This window comes from Anas platyrhynchos, chromosome 5 (genome assembly GCF_047663525.1).
Source record: "Anas platyrhynchos isolate ZD024472 breed Pekin duck chromosome 5, IASCAAS_PekinDuck_T2T, whole genome shotgun sequence".
Taxonomy (NCBI): Eukaryota; Metazoa; Chordata; class Aves; order Anseriformes; family Anatidae; genus Anas; species Anas platyrhynchos.
In genome coordinates, this window is record NC_092591.1 from 65,937,087 (window position 1) to 65,957,911 (window position 20,825).

At 40.9% G+C, this 20,825-nt stretch overlaps 1 protein-coding gene across 42 annotated transcripts in view; it reads left to right on the forward strand.

Moving 5' to 3' along the window:
* MICAL2 (microtubule associated monooxygenase, calponin and LIM domain containing 2) overlaps positions 1-20,825 on the forward strand; it is a 160,852-nt gene that overhangs the window by 27,191 nt on the left and 112,836 nt on the right. For 11 of the 42 annotated variants that reach the window (XM_038180589.2, XM_038180585.2, XM_038180593.2 and 8 more), the window contains exons 1-2: positions 9,340-9,471; positions 10,791-10,872. The exons of 2 other annotated variants lie outside the window; for them this stretch is intronic. The gene's annotated coding sequence lies outside the window, so the exon portion shown is untranslated. Of the gene's footprint in view, positions 1-9,325; positions 9,472-10,183; positions 10,295-10,790; positions 10,873-20,825 lie in introns of those variants that run through there. 29 more of the 42 variants (XM_038180600.2, XM_038180602.2, XM_038180601.2 and 26 more) reach the window with 15 other exon arrangements.

The window sequence follows — 20,825 nt, forward strand, 5'->3', positions numbered from 1 at the left end:
GGGGCATGTATTGCCATGCGTTGCATGCAGCCATAAGTGGTATATCCTTTGTTAAGACTTTTAATATGAAGCTACTTGAGTTAATATGAAATAGGTTTCATTTCAATAGCCCTATTAAACATAGGGCTATTGAAATGAAATCAATAGTATGTTGATATTTACCTTGTCTCTCTGTAAATTCCATCATGTTTGAAAAGTTTGCCTGAAAGAAAGCACTATAATTAAAGACCAGTTATTCTATCTAATAAAAATAAAAAATATAAAAATCAAATGAGTATAATTTTCTTGCTATTGATCACGGGTATTCTCTTGCTTAATAGATCAAGGTTTCATAAACTGTATGTGATTATTCCTTCCTGCCTCAGATTTGAGAAGTATCTGAACAGTAGCAGAAAAGAAACTGCTATCTAAAAGGTAGATTTTGAGTAAATGATGTTATCTCCGTAACTTTGTTCTCTCTATCTGCAATTGAAAATGATGGAGACAAGTGGTTATTAGATAAACTATGAAGGTCAAATCTGGGACTAGGTGTAAAAACATCTCAGCTACATTCTCAGCCTGGCTGTTGGTTTGTGCTATTACGATGAGCAAGTTATTTCCCTGGGCCTCAGCATCCACAGCTACAAAACAGAGCAGCTTTCAAGTCCTCAAAATGAAAAACTGCCCTTAGTAATGCAAGTAAATAGCATAGTAAATACTATTATTTTTATGGAGGTGGTAGAGATTTGAAATTTATTTGCAGATTGGGTCCCTCAGGAGATTACAGACTCAGCAATGTTTTATTACTTTGTTGGTACATACAGGTTAGGACAACGCATGTAGGTGAGGCTGGCTTCAAACCTGGTTGAAATGCCGGAAATATGGTGCTTCAACATCTGGGTAAAAGGAAATATTTCTACTGCTCTTCTTGTACTGTAGAGCATGGAAGAAATTCTGTAGTTGTTTCCATGATGAATCATGCAGATAGTAGTGGACTACTTAATGTTTTAGGATGAAATTCTGTTCTTAATTTTTTGTTAATGCTTCTGCTCTTGAAAGGAGAATTGAGGTTGCTTGCGCTTTGTATCACAGCTCCACCTCTAATCTTTTTTTCAGACAAATATGCTGGATGACGTATATGGACAAAAATTTGCCAGCATTCATTTTGTGCTTAGAAAATATAGCAAGATATATCCTAGATAGATCCTGATATCCTAGAGCTGAAAAACCAGCAATGTGGTAGTAAATAAGCAAGTTGAAAATGAAAATATGTCTTCAATTGTGTTTCTTGGGTGATTTTTTATTTAAGCAAAAATGATCAAGCATTTCTTCAAAACAATGTGCACCTCAGACCTAAGAGCAGCAGGAGGGTTATCCATATTACAAATCTCTGTCAAAAGCCTGTTTGTTTGCTTTTGAACTATAATATTGTGGTGGAGCAATTACAGAACTGTAAAGCATTTTGAATGAGCAAGATATTTTTATTCTTGCTGAAGAAGTGCTTTAGTGCTACCAGGTGAACAACTTGTAACATATTCCTGATCTATTAAAAATGTCTTAAGCATCAGTATTTTGACTAATCAGTCAAGTTTTGAGCATGTTTGTAATTTTCTCCCTAGTTTTGAATCCTCGATTTGTTCGGAGGCCAGGAAGCTCCTGGACTGATTGGCTGAGTCATTTTCTGATGATTAAGTGGTATGTCTGCACAGGAAACATTGCAAAAGTCTTAAGAGGGTTTATAAATAGAAAATGTTTGGAGGGAAAATCATTACTCAGAAAGCAAATTCTATTGATACATGACTGCATCGATGTTGTCTTTTTAAAAGGCCAGTATTTTTAATGATTTTTTTTTTTTAAACTAGAAAACACATTAAATTACTTAGTACTTCCTTTACATCTTTTTCTTTCTCAGACAAATGTGTACAGGGACATTAACCGATTTTAAACTTCAAAATAAACTGTCTTGATAGCTGCCTTCTTGCTTTGAAAGTCTATGCTTTTAATTCCAAGAATACATATTCATTTAATGTTACCCTTGCTAAACTGATTTACTGTGCATTTCCAACGTGCTTTTCTCTGTGTATGGTGTGTATATGTCATACACATGGAGGGAGCAAGGAACAGAACACAGAAGCCAGGATTCCTCAGTTAATACTATTTCTATCATTGTTAAATTAATTAGTTGCCTTAGACAAGTTTCCATGTCATTTTCTTAGTTATTCTAGGACTATGACTTGTCTTCAGACTGGTATTCTGTAAAGGTAGGATAGCCGCCAATCTCTCATTTCAGAATGGCATTTTAACACATGCTGAGTTACAAAATATGGTAGGAAGTTATACAATTCACTTGAAGTCAGCAACTTTGACCACAAAACCAGAAAGGAGGTGTTTTGTTCCCTCTTCAGTTAGCAGCAATCTTAGGATCCCTGTCCGGTCGTATTACAGCGTAACTCACTGAGGAACTGATCATTTGACTGAAAAGGCCAGTTCTGTCATTGTTTAGAGAGGGGTATGTTGTTAACACAGGAAAACAATAACAACAAAACTGTGGACAAGTAATGGAATTAAAATCAAACTTTCCTAATTTACAGACAGTTCCGAAGCTAACGAAAGCCAGCAGGAGTCTTTCCACTGACTTCATTAAACTTAGCATATTTGTCTACAGAAGTGCTAGCAATACAACCCAGCCAGGCCCTGGGAGACGCTCCAACCCCTTGTTTTCAGCTGACTTTCCTTGGCTGGAGCGCAGAACTGCTAGGGTGAAAATGGTACAGTATCAAGGGCAGGCTGAACTGAAACATGAAACCAGAAAATGCTGTAGGAAAATCCTTACTAAGAAAGAAAAAAATAAATATAACTAACAGTAAATGGTAGTAATGTATAGGTTCTGTTGCCTCCAGGCACTATTTGTAAATAGTGACATGCAGACATCAGTTTAGTTTGAGATGCTTATTGAGGCTTCATATGACTAATGTTTTAAGGAAAACAGAAGGCACAAGTGGGCATGTTTTCAAAATCTGGGTATATTGTGAAATAGAAAATTACACATAAGCTTTCTCTCCATGAGTACTACATGTTTGCTGAAAGTACTAGTCCTGTACACTAAAAGAATTCCTACTGGAATTCCACTATCTGGAGTAAATGATAAGAGAAGAGGCGAGCTCATGAAGGAATCAACTCATTTAACTCAGTTATTTAAAGATGGAAATCTGGCTGAAATCTAGAACTTTTTGTAATAAGTTTCATCTCTAACGCTTGACAGTAAACCATTCTCTGAAATAGTCTGTTAGATAGGGGCTGTGTTCTATTGAAATGTAATAATGAATTACCTAGGTATATCTAAAATTATTTTTGTTGTCCAACAATAAATATTTGGCAGTGTGGGTGAAAGTGAAAGGCCAGACTGTGATCTCTAGTCAAGAGGAAGTTTTGTACCACTATAAACAGAGAAACAATTTGAATCCTGTGAAGTTATTTCAAAATGATTTTTTTAAATACTGACATACCTTTTAGTATTTAGCTTATACTTTCTTAAACAGTATGTTGTTGAATGTGTGATGCCAGATGCTTGTGTTGAAACAGCAGCATAATTGCTGCTCAGTAAGAAATTGCAAGGACGCAATACAGCAAAGAAGCACTTTGCATGCACAAACAAAAATGAAATGCTTTCACGTCAGGAGGGTTGAGTGGCAAAAGAAGACTTCAGTTGTGCTGAGTTTCATGGGTCAATCTCAGGTATGAATTATAAGTAACCTGTTAAAGGGCATTTGAAAGAAATGCAGTTCTGTGAAAAACACAGAGCCATCACACAACAAATTGATGAGCTAAGTTCCTGCTCAACAGGATTTCCTCTGGGAATGTGGCAATTGTTAAATGTCTTAATTTCAGCTGTTATGAAAATGCATTTGTGCCCAGGCTTTGTTTTCTCCCCAAGTGCTGCTGTTACCATTCCAGAGAATTCAAAGTGGTTTTGCTCTCCATGCATTCAGGCTCATCCTTTACCAGCTGAAATCTGATATATCAAACTCTGACTATACATGAGCAGGAAGGGTGGAAAGATGCCAACTGCCCTATTGACAAATTTGCAAATGCACATGACCTTTTTCTTTTTTTTTTTAATTAAAGAAAACCTTTTTTTTTTTTTTTTTTTTTTTTTATAATGCTGGCACTGAAAGCTATTGGCAGGCAGTGCAACTCTAAAAAGGTCTCTCTTTAAGCTACCTTTGTTTAAGTTGCTAACACAACATGTTTAAATACTAAATCATGGAGTTCATAAAAATATTTTACAGGTTTTCAAGAAAAATATTGCTTGTGCTATGATCCAGTGAGATCACATGAGCTATGAAAAAACAAACAACAGAAAGGAGGCTGTCCAACAAGCCTCCAAGTGTTACGTTGGTAGCTGGTGGCATTACATGAGGTGGCACTTCTCTGTTGAGTGCTAAGCCAATAGCCAAGTGGTGCTACGAAGCATGGCACTGCAGAGTCTGTTATCTCATGGGGAGGCAACAGTAGGGGTTGAATTACCTGCAACATCTTTGAAATCTCCAAAGCTTATGGCAGAAAGAAGAACGACCATGGCCTTATTTCACATGTAGTCTCCATGTGTCAAATGCTTGCTGTAGAACTTCTCTTGCTCTACCACATGGACTGTAGAATTTGTCTTCCATCCCTCTTGTAAGCAGTGCTGAAGGAGGTTATGTCTTCCTGAGGCACTTGGAATTTGACATATGGGTTTTGGTAGCACTGATGTTTGCACGTGGCTTGTGGCCACATGGCAATGCTGAGCTCCTCTGGGAGCAGAGGCATTGTGTAAAGCACAGCTGTTCTGTATAGGTTTATGGAAGCCTGACAGTGCTGGAAAGGGGCCAGAAGTGATAATTAGGTTCTTCAAGCTTAATATTAAAGAGGTAAAGGACTTTAGGCCCTGTTTAAGAAACTGGAGACGAAAACATGGAAAGGAGAATAAGCTGGATTTTTGCTGTGATCAGATAAGAAAGAGAAACTATCAGTGCTGCTGTAGCTGGATATAAAATAGAAAAACAAAAGTTGCACTGGGTAGTTAAACAGCAATTAAACTTTCAAGAACATATTCCTGAGTAGCAGTTTGAGAGCACTGTTTTATTTTTTATGGAGAAACACGAGAAGTTCAGTCTTTCAAGGATAATTTTCCCAAGGTTGAAGTAGTGATTAGAGATGTATAACTCAAAACCTTAAAACAGGAGTCTCTTTTGTGTATACACAGTTCACAGATCTGCTTTTTGGTTGCACTTTAGCAGTCTCCAAGTGCACCATGGCTAAGTTTCATGTTATTATATAAATGCTACTTGTAAAGAGCTTTAATGATGCATGACTCTTGTTTCTTAGCAACTTTATTTTTTAAACAAAGAAGTTTTGAATGCATATAATTTATTTATTTTATTCTGTCAAAACAGACAATAACATACAACAGATAAAACTGATCGCCAACATTTGCCGATTGTTTTCTTTTATCTCCATAGAGTGAGTTAAAAACATTTGCATAAGATAATTTTAAAAAACGAACAGATCTTCTTCCTAGCCATTCCTCCCTGGCTAAGCATGAGAAGTGAGTTCATCTCTTCTCTAATATAGCATAATGCAACACAGTAAATGATCAGTCTCTAGAAACTCCTGAAGTACATTCTGGAATTACCAAAGAAAGTACCTCTTTCCCTGAGAATGAGAAAAAAAAGATTCACCATTAAAATTCTAACATGGGTATGCTCACAAAGATGAACTCATACTCATTAAAGAAACACTTACCATAGGACAGACTAACTAGAAGTGTTTAATTAAAAAATGAAGAATGAGAATCTTGTCCGTGAAACTGGAAGCATGACAATTAGAAATGTAGTTTCATCCTTGAGTTCAGTTGTCTGATAAACATTAAAGTTCCCAGAAATATCACCACAGACTATCTCTGTACTCAGACTTAACACGATGGTCCTCACCAGTTCACACTTTTTCTTTCTTCCATTAATGACACTCAGGGAAGACATTGTTCAGTAACACCCACAAAACATAAATAACATTTAATTAAAAAATAAAGTATCTGTTAAGATTTAATATGCTAGCATCAAAGCATCCAGAAAGTGATCTTTGTCTCTGACAGATTTTCCACAGACAAGAAATAATCTCAGGTACTTGCTGATGACATACAGAATGGTTAAACGTGTGTTTACAGAGATTCCTTTTATTCACTGACAGTCACATTCTAGGAACTACTTTCATGTGGGTGTGTGCCAAACACTCAGGCCTTCTATATTTTTGTTTGCTTGTTTTCATATTCCCCCAAATCTTTATCAAAGATCACTATATTTTCTCTAAGGTAGGTGTGTTTTGTTGATACTTCTCTGTTTTCTTTAATCAAGAAACAAATATTTGTTGTTTACCAGAGAACCAAAATGTTTTGAACTGTTCCTCAGCAGACATATATAAATTCGTTAATGTGTTTAGAAACTTGAACAGAAATATTTTTTATAAGGTGTCTCACACTAGAGTAATTCCGTTATATGCCAAGGGTATTATCTGACACATTCAGGATCAGGTAGGAAGGGATATTTCCTGAACATGTGGTAAGAAAGTCCAGCTATTCCAGCCTCCTGGAAAATTACATGCTCCCACATCAAGAAATCAGCTTCCTTTCCTTTGATTTATTTTCTTTCCCACAATTTATAAAGCAAAATTCCTTTAAAAGAACCTCTCTAATGGCGTATTGCTCATTAAAAGGAATAACAAAATTGTATTTAACTGATTGTCAGCAGACATTAATATGATGACAAACTTCAAACCATAAGCAAGAAAATACCTGTGGCCTATCATGTGATGTAGTACAGTGCCAAGGTTCTTACCTTCATACAAAGATTTCACCCTCATAAGACCCCATGAGGAAGAGCAGATTTACTTAATTCACCCTATAGATCATAAAACAATACATTCAATATATGTATGACTTGCCCAAAGGCATAAAGGAAGTGAGTGGTGGAGGAGGGAGTCTAGCCTGTTCTCCTGAGACCCAGGCTGCAGCACTAACAACCAGAGTATCTCTTGTATAAAAAAGTCGAGTTAACTTTGAAGATATCCACAATTAATAAGAAAAGATCAGACAGATCATTTAAATACCATAAGAAGGTCTTTTATTGTGCTGGATTTGTGGATAGTATTAGGTTTACCAAAATTTGAATAAACAGGCTTGCACATGTCAGGAAGGAGAGTGCTTTGTATTGTCAGCCACAGTGAGGGGATGAACACCCTACAGCAGCGTTACAGGCGTGACTTTATGCGAGTTCTTAGGGCTGGACTATTTTTCATAAGGTCTATTCTTATTCCTTTCTCAAGTCCTTTAAAAGGGGGAGAACAGCCTAAGACTGACAAAATAAATAAATAAATTACAAGCAGTGGCACTGTCAAAAATAATGGGTTATGGAAGAGGAAGCTTTGCAGCACTGAGGGAAGTCACTGTTTTATTTCATGGTTGTGTCCCACACTTGACGTAAGGGAGGGTGGGCTACAGTAGCCAACAGAACTACATGTAATGCCAAATTTGTAGTTCTTGATTAGTATTTATCAAAATAATCTTTAGTGAAGTGTATTCACTTTACACCAGAGAGATTAGATCGTGTCTAAGCCGTGTTTTCCTTTGGAAAGAGATAGGTGTGACTGTGATAAAGAATTTCTTAATTCCGGTTAAGTAACATCTAATGAGACATAATTTTAAAAGATGGTTATGATAAGAATTAAGATTAGAGAGTGTGAAATATACATTTATCTTCTGACCATTTGCAAAGGTCATGTATTTAGGGACAATCAGTAAACATTCTAATCGGAGTCATTAGAATAGCAAGGTCCCTGGTGGTCCTTCTGCAGCCCTTGACACGCCTCCCTTTTTATGGGGAGTGCTTTAAAATTCTGGAAGGATTTGGCAGGAGAGGGTTCTTTTTAGAGACTTAATAACTTTTTCTGAGAGGAGTGAAGGGAAGAGGACACCTGGTAAAGCTGTAAGCATCTTTCCTAAAGGAGGAAGTTTGAGAATATTTCCCAGGAAAGGTTCAATTAATTTTGTGTTTGTATTTTCTGGGCCATCTGTGGAAGAATCTTGCTTTCATGGGACTTTTAATGCTGGACTGAAACGAGTAAGACTTTGTTCAAGTCACATTGATATTTCTTTACTATGCACTTGCCCCTTTGCTAACTCCAGATTACTTTTGCTAAGAGAGTTTTCTCATTCTTGTGTTCCTCAAGGCTGCATTATCTTTTTGACAGTAGGAAGATGATATGCGACTTTTTTTTTTTTTTTTTTTCTAGCTTTTATCACTTTGAGGAAAAAGTACTGTTACTCTCCCAAAGTTAAGCAAGCAGATAAACATACTGCAATTCAAAAGTTAATGACCAAATAAAAGTTAGGTTCAGCTAAGCAAGACCCAAGAAGCTAGAAAACAAATTTCAACCCAAATGAGAGGTATTGTCCGCAATTAAATGTGGACAATTGTTGACACATTATTGTTGTTGACATTGACATATTATTTCAGAGGTGGTGAAATGCTTGGCTCCTCAGAGACTGTGTTACATTCAGCTGCGTGTGGATAAGTAGGGCTGCATTCACACTTGCTTTCTCTCCAAAGCAGCTTTAAATTTGGCTCAGAGCAGGCAAGTGTGAAAAAGGTCAGGTAGCTCATGGCATGGGAAACAAGGGTTCTGCTCCCACAGGCTTCTTCAAGGTCACTTAAGGTATAGCGTGTGTGGCAGATGTCAAAATATTTGACTGTTTTCAGTCACTTTAAATAAATGGTAGGCCTGCTGACGTTTTTAAAAAGTGTTAGGATGGTAGATACGTAGATAGTAGATGCTTTGGCCACAGAGCATTTTATCCTCCTGTTGCAGCAGTTGAAGCGAGTACTACTTGTTTGTGTTTTCTTTTCTGTAAAACCTCGCCTCCACCATCAGCGAGGCGTTGTTGCAGATGGAAGCCAAGCAGCCCAGTGCGAGCACAGTTCTGTTGCCGCTCTTGAACTTTCTTCTCGGTAGCCTTCTACTTCCCCGCCGCCCCAACCTTTCCGCGCACACGACAACCGTCAGCTTCCCCATGTACCCCACCTAAGCCAGCCGCAGCCGTGTCCGCGTTGCCCGTTTCGCTCCGTGACAGACGCGGTGACGGACGGGCCGCTGAAGGGGGGCAGTGCCGCCGGGGGGGCTTCGGGGAGCACCGCCGGGACCCTCCGCGGCGCCCCCGGGCCGCGAGGGGGCGCAGCGAAGAGCCGCTCGGCGGGGCCGCGCACCTTGCTGCCAGCCCGCGGGCGCCCGGGGCGGCCCGCATGAGGCTGGGGCGGCCGGGCCGCCCGCCCCGGCCCGCCCCGGCCGCCGGCCCCGCCCCGAGCCGCGCCGCGCCGCGCCGAGCCGAGCCGAGCCGCGGGCAGCATGCGGAGCGCCGCCGCCGCCGCCGCCGGTAGGGTCGCGTTGCTGCGGGCGGAGCAGGTGCGGCAGGAGCGGGGCCGGGGCCGGGGCCGGGGCCGGGGCCGGGGCCGGGGCCGGGGCCGGGGCCGGGGCCGGGGCCGGGGCCGGGGCCGGGGTCGGGGTCGGGGTCGTCCCCGTCCCTCGGCGGAGGCTGTGGGCGAGGGCGGCGTTGGGCGGGCCGGGGCCGCTGTGCTCACCGAGCGGGGCCGCGGCGCTCCCCCAGCGGTGCCGGCCCGGGGCCGTGGCCGTGGCCGGGCGGGGGGTTTGGGGCGAGGTAGGAAAAGGAGCGGGAGCCCTCGGTGTCGGGAGACCCTGGTAGCGCTCCGGGAGAGCGCCCTGCGACACCGAAGGGGGCCATTAGGTTGGACGCGTCTTAATGAGCGCGTTAATGAGTGTGACACCCTGCTCTGCTCACCTTCCGGGCTAATTGGACGTGGCATCTGCTGGGCTTTTCTTTGGGCTTTGAAGTATGTCTTAGCCTACGAGAGTAATTGTCGTGTTCGCTCCGTTTTTTTGTGTGTGCAAATTCAACATGTGACTTAAATGCAGATAGCTGGCAAAGGGCTGGTTTGAAGACTGGTGAGTGTAGATTTATTTGCCCCTAGGCTTACACGGTTGAACCGGTGTGAAAAAGCTTTCAGTTCTCTCCTTAACTAGCTTATCGGGAAAGATCTGGAGGTCTCTGCCGATTTTAAAAACCGTTTACAATTGGCAACCTTGCTGGCACTTTCAGCCAAAATGCGATCCGAGCGTGGAAACCGAACTGCATTCTTGCATCTAAGGATGGTCGCTGCAGGTCAAAACTGAGGCACGTCGACATGGCCAGAAAACTTCATATAAGCAGGTTTTTTCTTTTCGTTTCCCTTTTTTTCTTTTCTCTCTAAAGACTCCACGTCTTGTAATAATGCAGAGCACAGCAGCCTCCTGCTGCAGTGCCCAGCTGGGGTGTAGTTGCCCCCTTTCTGGCTCTGCTGTCGGTTTTGAGGAAGTTCTTAATCTCACCGTGTGACTCAGTGTCCTGATCTTCAAACTGGCCTAATAGGGCTTGTCACACTTGCCGCCCAGGGACATTAACATCTAATTGATGTTCACGAAGTACCTTCATGTGGGAGAAAAGAGGGCATCTTGCTTCCCTCATTTCGCCATTCTTTGTTGGTTGCTTTTTTTATTACAATCTGTCCATATTACGTGGGTGGAAAACAGATCATCCAACGACCAAACTGGAATTCATGTCTCTTCTCATTTACACAAGCACTCTTGTGTATAAGTGTTTGTCCATGTATGATTACTTTGAAGAATCTGGCTATTTCACTAAACACAGCATTTTTCATCACTTCCAGGGAACGGATCGTATGGAAACTTCAGTTGTAAAGAATTGTACTGAAGTATCAGCAGACTTTTTCTCCTGGCTCTGGAGATAGTGTAAGTCCGCCCCGCCCCCCGCATATTATGAGGCTAGTTAAAGCTTTGAGAATTGAAATTATACTCACTTCCCCCTCTACATATCCTTGATCTGAGTCTTACCCAGATGAAATCTTATGTTCAGTCTTGTTTTTTGTCATGTTTCACTTTAAAATCTGAAAAAAAGTACAATAAATTTACCATTCTCTGTTTGAAAATAGAAGTTGTCTTTAAAAATACAAGTGGTGTTTTTATCTCTGTAACCATTTTACTTGCTGCCTGGAGTAGTAATGAGCCACTTACTCCCCTGACTGGAATCTTACCCCACCTCCTCCTTATCGCTGCTGCCTCCCCCCTTGGGCAGATAGCAGAGCCTGCAGTGGAAGTAATGCAGAGCTGGGGTCACCAGCAGCACATGCCACAGGACATTTATATTCTCTGAATCAACTGTTATGTCACCTGTGAGTGTTGTGAGTGTGCACCTTTGTGTCGCACAGGTGTAACAGCCTCTTTTCACCTAAAGCCTCAGGTTTAGAAATTTCAGGGCTTTTTCCTGCATCTTCATTTCTTCACACAGCAAGACTGCATCCTGGCAGGCTGTTCTGTAACATTCAACTGGTGCATTTTATTCAGTCCTGCTTTTTAGCAAAACATGTATTATTCCCCACATTAGATAAACCTATCAAGTTAATATCTGATGCAAGAAGGCTGTAAAATGCTGCTTGATATTGGCTGCTGCTCTTATCTTCATATTATTGTGAAGAAGGTATTGAAATTGTGGCTTATAATGTGCAGCTGAGAAATGAAATTCCAGTAGAAAACTGAAGGATGCTGCAGTAAAATTCCTCTTTCTATGTGGCTGGCAGCAAGTGGCCTGACTTCTGGTTTATCTGTGAAAGTGGGCAAGTTCTTTACTGGCTTGCTAAGTGTTTGGAAATGAGAAGTCATCTTTGTTTTAAACTGATTCTTTTTTTTTTTTTTTTTTTTTTTTTTTTTTTTTTTTTTGTTCTTCATTGCCTTACTGTTGCCCTAAAGTTGTACAGCAGTGTGGTCAGCTCAGTGCTGGGTGGTGGTTGCACTGCTGTTTGTGAGGAGTTTTTCAGATTTTCTTTGGTTTTGTGAAGGATCTAGAAGTAGGTGTTGTGTGAAAAGATTTTATTTATTTTATTTTATTTTATTTTTATTTAAGTGTAAGAAACCCATAAAATGAGAGGTGGTTGCTATCTGGTTTCTCTGCGAATATGCTCTAAGTCTTTCACCTCTTTTAGCACGTACCTTGTATCTGCTCCAGCTGTCTCACTGCTCTGGTATTTTATAATTAGTATCTTGAAAACTCAAGGGAAAACTTTCAAATGCTATATATTTCCCACTGGGACTCTTCCATGTGGCTGTAACATTTGTTGTGAGCCCTTGGTAACGTGTATCTGTTCCTCAGGAGTCCTTCCTCTCAGTTTGACTCCCCTGGTGTCAGCAGGAAAACTAGCTTTCTAGTGAAGAGGCTTTGCTTCTGAGGAGAAAGGTGCATTTTGTTTCCCTTAAAAATGATACCAATGTCAGGTGACTGAAATTGAGGTCTGCCTTCCTGTATGGTACTTCTGTTTTCTCAGCTTGCTTGTGTCTTGCATCCAGGGTGAGTAAGCTACAGGAAGGCTGAGGGGTCACTCTGTGTGTCTGTACAGGCAGCCTGGCACGCATATATATGTATAATACATGTGTACTTGTGTAATATACATTTACAGCATATGTGAGCAAATTGTTTCTTTGATGCACCTTTTCAAGCTTTCTGTTTGAAGAGTCCTTGTGTACTTGCCATAAATTTGAAAAATGCAGCCTCTGCTCTGTGTCTGGCACCCTGGCTGCTAAGGGAGGGCATGCTGTTTGGTGTGCTTGTCACTAGAACCAGTTTTAGAGGTGTTTATGCTGCCAGATTGACTCCTTCAGAAGTGGTATTAGTAGTTCGGGGTATTCCAGCACTATACACTAGCCTGTTTCCAGAAAATAAAGAGATATTCTAAATTAAGGCTTTTAAGTATCCACTGGTTCAGTGACTGCAGATACCCAGTTAATATTGTACTGTGACACATTCTGGAAATTGCTGGGTTTATTTTTGACGTAGAGAAGATGACTAAGAATAACTCTTTCATCTATGCATAGTTGCATTTACAAGCAAGTGAAAACATCCCTAAAATGATCTTTAGTCATATTTAGACTCTTAGTTCCATGAAAGGAAAAAAATTCTGCCTTGGGTTTAAATCTGAGCTGTGTATGCTGTCAAGCCCTTTTCCTGCTCCAGACTGCTGTTCAGTGAGGGATTTTGTTTTGTTTTCCCCTCTGAGTGTTTGGGGGCCATCTAACATGTGAGACGGGGGAGGAAGCCCAGTTCCTTGTCAGAAAGGTGGATCCTACCACGACACAAATTATGATGGACGTTACTGCCCTAGCTCATGTTCAGTTCAAGTTCTGATTGTGTTTATTTCAGTGTCCAAGTAATTCAGATGTTGGAGGAAAGTCTGAACTTGTTTTCATTTATTTATTTATTTATTTAATTTTCCCTGTCTTAGAGATGTGTAATGGTAAGACCTTTTGAGAAAGGAATCATTCTGAAGACAACCCATGTCTTCAGAGATGACCTGCCTGGCTCTTTGCTACGCTTTTCCTACACCTGGAACCTTGCTACATTTTGTTAATTGGTCTTCAAAAGCTTGCTATTTGGGGTCTGACTCCTTCAGACAGATGGTTTAATTGTATTGTATTGGGAATATTAGGATTAGATTTAAATTTTTGTTCTTATCACCAACATTGGCATTATTTGTCCAAACCAATGCTAGTGGTTACTTTACTTGCTACATTCAGTCAAGTGGCTTTCATCGATGCAGATTTTAAAATTACTCTAAATGTGTGTTACAGGGTTTTGGCTTCTTAAAAAGCAGGTTCTTCAGATCTGTTAGTCCATGATAAACCCTTCTCAGACCTTTTAAGCTTGCAGCTTATTGCCTGTGTAGACTGCAGTAATGACTGGGGGAGTGTTACAGTTTATCCTGTGTGACTGACATAGCCAAGCATCAAAATAGAATTTCCAAAGCCATGTGATTTTTTGTTTTTGTTGGGAATACAAGGGTATGTTTTTAACTAACTTTAAATAGTCTTACTATAATTGTATCACATATCCATAAAATGTGCAGAAGAGAGAGGGTTGTTTTTAAGTATTGTGTTACTTTTGAAAGACTGAGTGCATCAAAATGCTCCTTAGTTTAGATAACATATTTTGCTGTTGTCTTACTTGAATAGTCAATTCCAGTAGCCAGTTAGAAGGTTTTTAGATCTTCCAAGATGTTCCTTTGTAATCCACCATCTTCAAATTCAAATGAAGGAGTCCAGCTACAAATCATTAACCATTCAAAAATAATATTAATAACAAAAGCTGGAGCAGGAGAAGCTTGTTTTCTCCCCTATCTTTGAGAAGACTTGTGTTTGGCAGATAGTGAAATTCTTATTGTATCTAAATGATTGAGTATATTGCAATAACTGTAATCCATGTTACTGGCTGAGGTGAGTCCCATCTGTTAGCAGTGGTAGCGATGTGCGATAGCTTTGTCGTTTAGACCTTTGTGCACAGGGATCAGCACAGATGGATTTAGAGAAACAAATGTGGTCTCTGAAGGCAGTTGCTAAATGCAAGAGAGAAGTTCATCATGCTGTGTAATGCAGTCTTTTCTGCTGCCACTCTTTCCAGCTGAAAAAAAAGCTCCTCTTGTTAAACATTACCCTTAATTAACTTTACAAGATAGTAGGTAGTTTTTGTTTTCTGCTTGCTCATGGTATCGGCTTCCTTTTGTAGAGGGTCATTTATTGTATTTATTCTATGTGCTTGTTGTCAGGCTTTTTATTATGGATTTTCTTCATGCTGTGTCACCTTGTGCTGAGATGGAGAATAATTTTAAGTTGCAGTCTGAACAGACTAGGAGAAGATTTGTGAATATATGTGAATGAGTTCTCTCAAATCCAAACTCATGGCCTTCTCTCAGTGTTAGGTTTTCCCTTTCCAGAGAGTGCTACGAATTCCTGTGGTTGTCACATGTGCTTTATTGCTATCATTTCAGAAAATTGTTTAGATAATTGCACAGCTGTAGGGATAGCAGATACTGAATTATGGAGCCATTTTTCAGATTTCATGGTGTTGCTTCATAAGATGAATGCAAAATGTAGGCTCCTTCCATTTCAATCTATGGATTAAAAAAAAAAAAAAAAAAAAAACAAAAAAAAAAAACACAAAAAAACAGATGACACTTCGACACTTCTCTGGTATTTGTATTCAGAACATTAATGTGGTTGAATGAATATCAGAAATGTGCACATGTTTAAGGCTTGGAATCAAGCTCCGTAAATATGAACTATTGGTGCATGTTCAAAGCCAATAGTCAGCATGTGTAACCAAATACCTCTTGCTGTAATTACTCTTCGAAACATTGCCCTTGCAACAAGTCAACATTAGGTGTCCTAGCAAATGCATTAGGACTTGTGTAAAGGACTCAGTATGTCCCAATAACGAGCCTATTAAGACGGAAGAAACATCTTTCTGTTGTTCTGATGGGGATGTATATAAGAGGGGGGAGGGACTAGGGTGGTTGACTTTATTTCCTGGAAAAGAATAGCGTACGTTTTTCAGAGTATAAAACGGATATTACTCAGTTTGTGACGGCCTTCCTAGTAAAAATGTCTTGAAGCAGGGATTGGCTTAAATCTGTTGCCTGCATTCCTGACATACGGTATGATGTGATGCTATCTTGTCACAGAGGCATGCAGTGTGCCATGATGTATAAATAACCCTGTGTGTCAAAGGTAATTTGAGACAGCGTGCCAAATATTTGATGCAGTGCTGGGTCTCGTCCCATGTACCTGGTATATATTTAGGAGTAGGTATCTGAGATGAAACTGCAGCAGTGGGGTGGTGAGTAATATCCCCCACACATACTGCGGAGCTGCTCCACACAGCACAGTAAGACACAACGAGTGCCCCAGCTCAGCTGCATTTTGTTTGTGACGTTGATACTTAGATAAGGAGACAGGAAAATAGGTTAACATGCTCTAGGCCAACTTGCCTTTGTGCCTGCTGAGTGGAGAATCACCTTTAATATTCTCTGGGGGGTAATTGTAATGACTACTTCACATCCCAGTTGTGAAGATAAACATGGAATAGCACGCAGAGGGGGGTGGCTTTGTGCTGTCAGGAGCACCGCTTCTCCCCTGCAGGTGGACTCAGCAGGATGCTGACCGCAGGCACTTGGGCACTCTTTGACGCTGGATTATAGTGTCCTGAGCCTGATGGCAGTCCTAAGAGGAAGGGGGCTGTGAGAGATGTGAAGCAGCAGGTACTGGAATGGGAGAGGGGAGCCGTGGTGTACCCAAAAGCTTGGCAGAGGCCTGGGTGTGGGCAGCAGAGGTGGTGCTGGCCCCTTGCTTGGGACAGAAGGCTGCTGTCAGGTTTACTTCTGGGGATGGAACTCTACAATGAAGAGTTTTCCTCTCTGTATTTTTGTTGGAAAGGAGATCTGCAAGGTCTTCAGCTTATACTTACCTATGTAAAAATGCAAAGTGGAGTATTATTTTCTTTGCATTTTCTTTTGTGCTGAGGAGGGAGCTGTGATTGTTTCCTTAATACATGAGTGTAGAGGATCCAGTAATGTATTTAATGTTTTTCATGACAAATGCAGAAACTTGGTCATATCTTAAGGCTTTTTTATGCTTCCTTTTAATTCACACCACTGAGTCTATGTATAGCTGCTTCTCTGGCTACTACCTGACTTAATGATCAGTAACTTGTGTGTGGGAGCATCTTCAGTCTCAGTTACGGAGTCAAAATGTTGTCTCCCATTTACTGTATTCATCATGCATTAGGATGGAACAAAAGGAGTTGCACAGCTATTTCAGAGGAGGGTGAGACAGTTCTGTGTGTTGCTATGTAAGGTGCCTCCAACATTCAATCTGGCAGCAAAGTACACAAATAAATTAGCACTGGTTGTTGACAGCTTCTTGACTCAGCTTTTTGTAATGGGTTTACATGCATCCTTCAGGTGGCCAGGTAAAGCAGGTAGTTCTACAAAATTATGTAGATATGAAACTCTTTTGCTCTTTAAGGTAAAGATGTGGGTTCTTCGACAAGTAAAATGTTCAGCGGGAGATGACTGACGTAGACTTAAGAGGATACTTGTGCCTAAGGTGCTCTGGCTCATTTGAAACCTCAAGCTAATATAGCTACCAATATAATCTGGAAAATAGCTATATAATGATTTAAGTGTCACTGTTAGTTCACTGATTTCTAAGGTAAATAAATGAATGTCATATATAGTGCAGCAGGTCTGTATTTGCGTACAAGAAGTAAATATTGGTCTGTGACTAACTTCTCACTCTCCTAGATCACAAAGCCTGTGGATGACATCTTTTCAGTTTTATTGGCTCTGCTGAAGTAATATATGGATAAACAAAGAATGTGAAGGCCTTCCTTTTCTATTTATCTACCTGTCTGTCCTGTAGCCAGTATGTTAACCCCCATGTAAAATTTATTGAAAATGCACGTGAGAAAGAGAGAATTACTGGAACTTCTACAAAGTAGAGTGGTGGTGGTTGTTGTTTTTTTTTTTTCCTATTAAGTTTTCTTAAACATCATTTCCAGTGTTCTGTCTCTTTTCATACAGGTAACTTTTTTTGTTGTATTTTAGGGGCGGGGGTGAAATAGAAAGAAATTACCTTTTATTTTCACATCAGTGGTTGAGTACTGATGTACCAGAATACCTGCTTAGTCATATGCTGTGATGCCAATGAGTTTCACCTGGCACACCCCAGCAGGTGCAGTCCCTCCCCTGTTCTCAGCACAGCCATCTCTGTGGTGCAATTGTAGATGACTGCATTCGTTTTATAGCAGTGGCACAGCGTAATGATAACCTTACCAATGCTAAGGGAAGGTGGAAACAGCTGAACTTTCTTCTTTTAGAACATGTTTAAAAATTTCACTTAAGGTGCTTTGACCTGAAGGCTTTTGTCAGTGTCAGTTACAGCAACTGTAACTTTCTGTAAGCAAGGAAGTGGCAGCAAGACTTGCACCAAAGATATTTTTCTTCCACCAAAAGTGTATTTTACTTGCTCATTCAGATCTTTTGCCTTTACCTGTTCCTCTTCCCATTATTTTTTTCTCCTCTAAGTCTATATTCTAGATTATACTCCTACCGCTTGGGATAAAAATTCCAGCAGTAAAATTTCAGCCTTATGCCATGAGATATGTGAGTGAGCAACCGTGTAGGGATCAAAAAACAGTTTGCAGGCAAAAATGTGGAGAAATTCATTTGGGAACTCCTGTTGTAGTTGTGTTGGTACCTGTTGCTAGCAATCTGGGTTTTCTGTGGGGAACTGGAAGCATACTGGGTTTATTGTGCCTCTTACCATGGGAAGTATTTGTGCCTATTAGGGTATGGCAGGCTCTCGGGGGCTGAGGGACTCCTCTGTAAAAGTAGCAGCTGCAAGCATGGTGCACTTCTCCCACCTGCTCGGGCATTTTGTAGGTCCAGAGAACTGGAGGCAGGTTAGTAGTGGCTGTGCTGAAGGTGTTTGGTTAAGATTGCTGGCCCCACCTGTTGGGTGTGTGCTGTAAGCAGATTTACCAGTCCTCAAACCTGACCTTTTAACCTGCTGGTTAAAAGACCTTTAATTAATAGACCTTTGCCACAGTGCTGTGAGACATGGCAGCTCTGGAGCAGCCCTGCTGGTACAGATCTGTCCAAAGGTAAAGGGGTAATCAGGTAAGCACAGCTGCCCCAGCTGCTGGAAGATGGCTGCTGGGGTCCTGCACCAAACTTCTGGTTTTAGGAAGAAAGGGTGCTTTTTGCCCAGTTTATGTACTGACCTATGTAGAATACAATCTGATCTGAAAACACCAAGGTGAATTGTCGGTGCCTTGCTGTACGCTGCCATGATGCCTTGGAGAAATGTATTCTGTAGAAGTTGATTCACAATTATTTGATACACTGGATGTTAGGAAGCCAATGAAGTGCCTTCTGCACTTTTTTCCCCCCAGTAATCTCTTAGACCAGCTTTATGTATTCAAAGCAGTGTTTCGTGTGCACATTCTATGGGCAACAAGAGGAGAGATTGTAGTGGCCACAGAAGTAATTTAGCATCTGTAACTTCTTTACAGTTTCCTTTAGTCTCCTTACTTAATGCAAATGTATAGCATCTTAAGCTTATTTTTCCCACTGATACAAATAACTGAGAAGTTCTCAATATCCATCACGAAAAACTAGGAATAAACTGTTCTGGACAAACTGACTTGCAGCTTTAGGGCATCTGATAAGCAAATACTTGGTTGTTTTGAATTTTTTCTTGGAGTACTTGTGCTGCTCCCCCAGAAGCAGTGCACGGGTCACAGCCAGGACTGGTGGTCAGCAACGGGCAGAGATGAGAAAGCCCTGACTACAGGTGATGGGATGGGAGGACTTTGGGTCACAGAGCACATACACACCGTCGTGCGAAATACGACAAACAAGTTTCCTGAAAAGCTTCACATCATTAGTAGCAGCAGGAACCCTGGGATGTGCATTCGCAAGCACAAGCACTGTAATATATCCTTGGGTGTGCATGTAGTAGTTTTAAATGTGGCAGTTAAAGGTAGCAGGTTAGTCTGGCCAGAAAGGAGCCAGTTTTCTTTTGATGCAGATGGCAGTATGTCTGATGGACCTCGTTTGAAAGGAGCTCCCTGAAGTTGATAGCATCAGTGAAGATTTTGAGCTCAGTTTAGCTTTGATAGAAACATGAGGTCTGAAAACCCTCACATCCTCCTGGCTGCTGGAAACACCACCAAGGAGGCACTGATGTTCAAAGACTTTGCTGTGTTAATCTGTGCACAGGGGAGGTTCTGACGTATTTGAACTTAATGTAGTTGATGCTGATCTGTGCTGGGCAGGAAGGAGGGCAGGGGTGAAAACTTGCATGCTATACCTTAAAGAAATGGATTTGTGACCGTTGCAGTCACTTCCTGGCTGCTTTTTGCAAGGGTTTCTGATGTAGAAATGCGTTATGGAAGTCTCTTGACTCCTATACAAGCTTTTTTCATACTCCTGTGCTTTTCAAATTTTATTTTTCTCCTTTGGCTACTGGTTTGAGAGTTTTTGTTCAGATAGTATTCCACTGTAGTGTGACTTAGATGGAAAAGGAAGCACCATTCCCTGAACACACTGCTTTCAGAGCTGATATAAGCTCATTTTAAACTCGTCCTATGCTTCTTCCTCAGAGATAATTTAATTTGAGGTTTAGGTTGTATGTTTACTCTCTTTTATGAGGGGAGTGAGCTCATACTGTGCAAATTATATCATTTGGTCCCGGTGTGCCAACTGTGTGTGCTCCCCCCCTTCCCATGCAGTAAGAGCACAATACCTGAACCAGAATTGTGATCACATGCCTTTGGGTGCAGTGTATACTGAAAAACCTGTTTTTAACTAAAGTTCAAAACTGAAAGGGGAAATGCTGCAATTTTACATTCCGTCATGGTTCAGCTTTTATTTCAGAGGGCATCTTCACGCTGTTTATCACTTGCTCATTGCCTTTAGTAATCCAAGCAGCAGTGCCAAGCAACTGTTTGGAACAAAACACTTTGTGTATCTGTGTTTTGTTGTTTGTTTTTTTTAAAGTCTAAGCTGGAAAGCAAAAAGTGTCTGATGGTACCTCTGAAGTTTCCTCGTTATTTATATATATCATTCCCTCCAGTCCATCAATGCTTCACGAAGTGGTAAATGATCTTTAGGGGCATTTCTGTCAATGTGGGTTTTCTTTGCAGCAGAGTAGTGAAGTGAGTAGTGTTAAATGGGGGTCCTTCAGCTGCCCATCCTCACCAGCATCCATTGTTGTGCTGTGAAGGGAGGGATAACAGAATTGGGGCTGCTCCAAACGTGGATCCACCCTGTTCTGTCTGCACCTCTCCATCATCAGCC